The sequence below is a fragment of the Amblyomma maculatum genome, chromosome 7 (genome assembly GCF_055883805.1).
Source record: "Amblyomma maculatum isolate TAMU_Amacu chromosome 7, ASM5588380v1, whole genome shotgun sequence".
NCBI lineage: Eukaryota > Metazoa > Arthropoda > Arachnida > Ixodida > Ixodidae > Amblyomma > Amblyomma maculatum.
The window spans coordinates 19094071-19101513 of NC_139350.1; the positions used below are offsets into that span (position 1 = coordinate 19094071).

The 7443-nt window shown below is 45.7% G+C and overlaps 1 long non-coding RNA gene across 1 annotated transcript; it reads right to left on the reverse strand.

Moving 5' to 3' along the window:
* Positions 1-5024: 5024 nt before the first annotated feature.
* On the reverse strand, positions 5025-5974 carry LOC146182775 (uncharacterized). Its single transcript, XR_014708391.1, has 3 exons — positions 5743-5974; positions 5555-5623; positions 5025-5201 (listed from the first exon to the last, which is right to left on the reverse strand). It is a non-coding gene; the product is annotated as an uncharacterized LOC146182775 (long non-coding RNA).
* Positions 5975-7443: the final 1469 nt, after the last annotated feature.

Consider the following 7443-nt stretch of genomic DNA (forward strand, 5'->3'; position numbering starts at 1 on the left):
CCAGTAGGCACACAGGCTGTTAATGCATACATACTGAAATATGGGAATGTATAACTTCTGCACTATATGCAGTGAGTTCAAGGTAAAGAAGTCAAGTACAAAAATCCAGGCATAAAGTGCGCCTGTCTCGTGGTTCTTCAAGACGAAAACTTAAAGGTAAATCAAGGTCTCGATGCTTACGGCACAGCTTTGCTACGGGCACAAAGAGGAACAGTCAGACACAAGGGCAAAAAAGAAAATACCGACAGTGAAAGTAACAAGTCTTCATATACAACCATGAAAGATGAAAGTTTCTTGGGTGTAAATGGGAAACCTTTCTCATACAGTGAGTACAATACTCTAGCAAAACGTTTGAAGCACATTTCTTATACCATGCGATTAATGACCTCAAACCAAGGCTGCAAGTGGGGAATAGTAAAGTGTGACAAAATGCCTAGCACAGCCAGCCAGAAATGGGCTTCAATAAACCTGTTGTTGAGCAAATAGGAAGCTATAAGAATATGCATAGTGCAGAGCACAGAAACCTTGCTTCGGCTTTTTCATCACACAAAGAAGCAAGTTGATTTCAGGATTTACTACACCTTCATACTTCCGATCCTTGCGGACGTAACAGCTGCTAACTAGGCCAGTCTCTACCTACCTTGCAGAATTTACACTTCTTGAGATAGCCAGTCCCCACCAGCACCTTGTTTTCCTTCTGAAGACAACATAGAAGACCTCCTGAAGGAAAATTACACAAAAAGTTCATGTGTTCTCCATCTTAAAAATATTCAGTCCACTATGTGCTGCCTTGCATTGCATCACAAAAGTAACCTATATAGATGTATACATTCATTTAATTTTCACATGCATGTTTAACACCACCTGAGCCATTATGAAACTGCTTTGCTACACAGCAACAATCTGGTTATACATCATTTATCTCAGCTATCAGCTTTCCTGCGTGCCATACAATGAAAGATGAAAAATAGCCGTACAATGTTAGTATTGTCCTGAAGTGAATATTCTCATATGACTCCGACTCAGGGTATAGAAAAAATGCTCTTATCTCTATAACCGTCATTAACTCTCTGTTTCTACACAGGACAAGAATAAATACCACTGCACTATGTAGTAGGTCTGCAGAAACAGCAAATTTTATTTTAACATTTTGCTCGCATTTCTCCGCAATTTCTGCGTGCTCGTGCTGACTACTTCGCTGGTGAAAGCATGTTTCGTTATTGGCAGTTATATCAGCAAATAATTTATTACACAACAGTATATAAATCTTACAACTGCTCACGTTGAAACGCTGGCCTAGTAAGCAACGAGACCAACACTCGACAGCTGATTGGCAATTCATTCTAGAAACTGGCGTGTAGTAGAAATGCCTGAGGAAAAAATTGTTCAGTACTTATAACATAATACCACGCGGTACTGACTGAAGCCAAACAACACAATTTGCAAGCCATTTGAAGTCGCGGAATGAGAGCACGCTACTACCGTCATCATGCGAAAGCATGCAGTTGTAGCATATTAGCTGATCTTGCCCAAGCGAGAACTTGGTGCTCCTGAACGGGAGCAAACAACCTACTTTACAGACGTTCCTAGCTTTTACAGCGCTATTAAATACTCATTGACAAAATACTCGACATAAAGTCTCGAGTTGCCCGTGCGGCTCGCCATGGACGGTCAGCCAGCTGATCGCAACGGCCGACTGTTAATTCGCCGTTCACAACTCGACGGCACTTGAACACCTTGTATCACGTTCTAGTCGAGTTGCCATAGTTTGAAACAGAGCACAACATCACATTTATAGCAAATTTGTGAGCACCAGTGTCAAGAAAATGAAGATCGAAACAGCACGCCTGCAAGCAATGCCAGCAGAAATGAAATCACAAAAACTACGACCGGAATTAACGTGACAGGGCCTCAGCGCAACGTAATGTCCGCCAAATCTTTCGTAGTGGAGGGCTGGGAACTAAAATTTCACTCCCCTCTTCCCTTACGCTACGGCGCGGGTCAAATACGGCACCTTTCCCTTCTTGTGAAAAAACTCTTCGAGGGCAGCGACCTTAGACCCAAGAAAAACAGGATTCTGGCCAGCTTGAAAAAAAGTTCAAGCGTTTGTGTTACCGATATTAAAAACTTCGATTAACCATTCAACTGGGGACTATACTGAAGCCTTATAATACTTGAAGACAATTTTCCTTCAAAGCGACGCATTACAAATTACTGATTCTTTTTCCGTGTATAATGGGTGCTCTTGTGAGCGTCACTAGAATAGGGAACCTGAGCGCAACGGGTCAGAACTCGAATCCTGCAGTACTTAGCCTGCTACCTCAGACAGGGGTGGAAGAATTCCTACGTTTTTCTACCATGTTTATTCTTATTATAAATGGCAGAGTGACCGCGCCCATCCTTCCGTACTAGGAAGGTAGGCAAGCGGGTTTGGATGCCATGATGTCTAATTCCAAAGACCAGCAATCAATGCGGCACCGGGCGGCGAAACCATTCAACGAGCCATAGCAACGAGCACAAGAGGTGGCAAACTCCTCGGGGGAAAAAAAAAGAAAATAAAAAAAAAAGAAACAAAAAATACGGAGGTTTAGTAGCAGCTAGGCGCCTTTCGCTTACGCTCTGAAAACAAACCAGCTAGCCCAGTGCTCGTAGCACCGCAAAACACCGGAAAACCGATTTTGCAGTGCTCTGCAATGCGTGTCAGCACAGTGGCACATCGTTTCATGTATTGGCCGGCCGACCTGCCAGCATGGCGTGTGGCGCTGACCTCGACATTCCTCTATTTACTGCTTGAAACAGAGACGTTCTTAGCAGAACGAGCTTAAAAAGCGCGAGGATCAAGTTGACACAGCTGAGTTGATCATATGTTATTGCGAATGAAGGAAGAATAAAAACAAAATGCACCGGCCAGCTACTGCCTCTGTAGCTAAGCCATCTCCTCCGCCTCGTGAGGACAGAAGAGAATTATAGGGTGCAGTGGTAAGACGCGCCGGACTACTGTGCCGGAGTACCCGGTTTCTACCTCGGCGGCTGCGTTTCGATGGAGGCGAAACGAAGAGGCGTCCGTGCGCTGTGCGATGTCAGCGCAGGTTAAAGATCCCCAGGTGGTCGAAATTACTTCGTAGCCCTCCACTACGGCTCTTCTTTCTCTCTTTCCCCTTTCATCACTCCCACCCTCCTCCCTCCCGCTATGGCGCGGGTCAGGTGTCCACAGAAACAAGTGTGACAGATACTTTTTTTTTTATTTAAGCATACTGTAAGCCTTGCTAGGCTCTTACATGAGTGGGTGAACGAATGGGACTGTTATACAAAATGGAAAACATACGCACTGCAACACTATAACGGACATTCAATTTGTCGCATATGAAGCACTGAAAAGAACCGCGAAGCGAAACAATAAAAGAATACGTTAGACAATAGGTACTAATAAGATAAATCCTAAACTAAACACTCGCAGTGAATAACGAAATACATTTTAAGAATGATTTTTTGTTTACACCATTTGCTTCTCAAAATATGACTCGACGTTTTTAAGAAAAATAACAAGGCAGATGTCGCCCATAAATTCATGTGGCAGCCTATTCCATTCTTCAGTAGCTGAAGGAAAAAAAAATGAAAATTTGTATGCGTCGCATCGAGCTGGGATGGGTCTGATGCACTTCCCGTGATTTAACCTCTTCGAACGATGATATGATGCCTTGATGTACTGAACTGTATCAATTTTGATTCCACCGTTATAAAGAATTAAGGTATAGAAATTATATGGAAGCTACGCGTCGCCGACAAGAAAGAGTAGGAATACCCGCTTTATATCGCATGGATGATACACTATCGTAGCATGACTGGCTGGAGAAAATAAAACGAAGGACCTATTTTGAATTTTTTTCTAATTTTTGGCTGAGGTATGATTGATGAGGGCTCCAAATAATGCTACCGTACTCAGTGAGGCCTTATGAGGGTATTAGCCTGTTAGCTTTGCATGAGAAGGAGCTGCTGACAGTTTTCTACGATGAAATCCGATACTGCGCCTTTCGATTCCTGTGAACCAATAAAGATTTTAAAAAAGAAGAACAAGAAAAAGGGGAGAAAGACGCGCGTCGGCAACCGCCGCCGTCCACCACCGAAACGGCAGGGGGTGCAATGACGCCCTACAACAGCAGATAAAGATATGGTGGCAGACTAGCCCCCCTGCAAGACACAGCACCTACCCACCACCTACTGTAGGTCGTGGACCTACCTACCAGTCCCAACCCCGTATCGCCAGGTTCAAGCACCCCCGAACGTTCTCGTGCACTTATCGCCTTATGTATGTGACGCGAGACGTCGATCTGTGTTGAACGTATTATTTACTCGTCCTTATCCGTAGGCGGTCTGTGCCTATAGAAGGCAGTTGATGCGAGGAAGGAAATCGTACAACAAAAACTGACGAGGCTATATGTAAATTGTCAATGGCACGTGCGCTCCGCGGAGATTGGAAATGTATCGATTCTCTGGCGTCGATTGCTAGAGCACGGAGGAAATACATGAAACGATGTGCCACTGTGCTGACACGCTTTGCGGAACGCTGCAATGATTAGTTTAGCGTTAGCGTAAGTAGCGGTGCTAACGGAAATAAATTTAGCGTACCGTAAAAAAAAACTCACCATCAGATCTAGTTTTAGTATAGCGTTTAGCAAACGGTACACAAACGTGAGGTATCAGCGAGTGAGGATATATTGGGGATGGATGGATGGATGGATGGATGGATGGATGGATGGATGGATGGATGGATGGATGGATGGATGGATGGATGGATGGATGGATGGATGGATGGATGGATGGATGGATGGATGGATGGATCGATGGATGGATGGATCGATGGATGGATGGATGGATGGATGGATGGATGGATGGATGGATGGATGGATGGATGGATGGATGGATGGATGGATGGATGGATGGATGGATGGATGGATGGATGGATGGATGGATGGATGGATGGATGGATGGATACCCGCAAGGGCACCTTGTGTAAACTAGGTGTTGGTGCTTGGTGCCACCACGGACCCTGAGCCCCCATACCGAAGCTGTAATCCGTACCGTGGCGATAGGTTGAGAGGTGAAGGGAAGAAACCTTGAACGGTGGCGGTCGAGGCCATGGTCAAGCCTCGGCCGATGGGCTCCTCGCCTGTCCACCAGGCGAGGGGCTCCGGGACCTTCCTCTGCGTATAAGGGTGAACCAGAGGCGACATATATTAGGACCCCTTAAAACAATCCATACTGCATGGAAAAACTACCTTTAAAAAAACCTGATCGACCCCCGAAAAGGAGTCGCACCGAAGTGACGCAAAAAATCAGTACACCAACTGAGAACTTCCCAAAATTTCTTGTCTTGCACTCTGTAACCGAATCTCAACCAGTAAATGAACTGTCAGTCTTTCTGATTGCCAACACTCTGAAGGCCATCATTGGGGCAAACTACAAAGCGAAAAAACTAGGATCTGGTGACCTGCTAATAGAGGTATTAGACAAAAGTCAATCTGACAACCTTCTCATAACAAAAACGTTTGCTCACCTTGACGTTCAGGTATCACCCCACCGCAGTCTTAACAGCTGCCAGGGAGTTGTCTCTGAGCGAGACCTCCTAAACGAAACAGAATCAGATCTCCTTGAGGGCCTACAGAACCAAGGTGTAACAGCAGTACGAAGAATAACAATCAGGCGAAAGAACGAAGAAATAAAAACGAAGCATATTGTTCTCACCTTCAACCAGAGCACACTTCCTGAATTTGTCAATGTGGAATTTATCCGATGCAAAGTTAGCCCGTACATACCAAGCCCCCGCAGGTGCTTCAAGTGTCAGCGGTACGGGCATGGTAGCCAGACATGTCGAGGACGCCTTACCTGTGCAAAATGCAGCGCGCATGACCATGCAACCGATAAATGCAGTGCAACTGACTACAAATGTGTGAACTGTGAGGGCACCCACCCTGCGTACTCACGGTCCTGTGCAGCCTTTCAGGCCGAAAAAGAAGTAATCAATATACAGATAACTGAGAAGATAACATACGGAGAGGCCCGAAAAAAGCACAGAATGCTTTCCTCAGCTCCCTATGCTAACGCAGCCCGCAGAGGGGCCAGGCCGCGTCTAGTAACGGTGGGCACGCAGTGTAATGCTGCTGACGTGCTCCCACCACGGCTCCTCACTAAGCAGCCACCGGCTGCACCAATCTTTGCTATCCCGGAGGTCACTTTCCCCCAGACGTCCGGGACACCAAAGACATCTGAGAGGGACTTTGTTCCTCTTGAAAAACCTCCTGCCTCCATGCCTTCACCAGAGGCGATGGAGGTGAGCACGGACTCCGCAGCGTCAGCGGCGCCTAGGGAGTCCGCCAATGAGAGGCGGGGCCTGCTGGACCGTCTCAAATCAAAAAAACATACACCAGTTAAGCCCCCTGATAAGGGCGGCGAGTCCTAACCCTACTCTATATTCCTTCCAGACCTACCAAAATGGCTACCGAGAGTATCATTTATTGGAACTGTCGAGGACTCCTAAAAAATCTGGATGACGTATATGAAATCCTCGCCGAACACCAACCAAACATAGTTTGTCTGCAAGAAACGCATCTGAAACCAACAGACACAAGTTTTCTCAAACAGTATCATATATTCAGGAAAGATAGGCAAGGCAGTACTCACCCCTCCGGTGGCGTTGCCATTATAACACAAAAGTCAATCGCTTGTCGAAACATCTCGATTAACACAGACTTAGAGGCAGTGGCAATACAAGCCTTAATATTCGGTAAAATAACAACGGTATGTTCGCTGTATATTCCGCCAGATCATAGGCTATGCAACAAAAATTTTGAAAAGCTGATTGACCAACTCCCAGAACCATGGCTGCTGGTCGGAGACTTTAATGCCCACCACCCATTATGGGGATGTACAAAAACGGACTTCCGAGGTGCACTAATTGAAAAGTTCTTGTTGTCCTCAGGATCATGTTTACTCAACTCAAAACAGCCAACATACTACAGCTCAGCTCATAATACGTACACAGCCATTGACTTAGCCATTGGCTCTCCGATGCTCTTGGCAGCTACAGAGTGGGTTGTTATTGACAATCTATATGGAAGCGACCATTTTCCAATCTCTGTGAAGTACACAGGCAATAAAAATGTAAATGCATCTAGTCCCAGGAAATTTAAAGAATATGTGGCCAACTGGGAGATGTTCAGGGAACACTCAGCTCTGCCCTGTTCATCAGTTACTGGCTTAGGCGTTGACGAATCTCAACTCTTGATCACGCTGCACATTATAGATGCTGCAGAAAAACACATTCCACAAACATCAAGTAAGCCACGAAACAAACGAAGGCCGTGGTGGAATGCAGAATGTAAAACTGCCCGTGAAACACAAAACAAGGCATGGTCGAAGTTACGCCGATACCCCACGGCTGAAAAC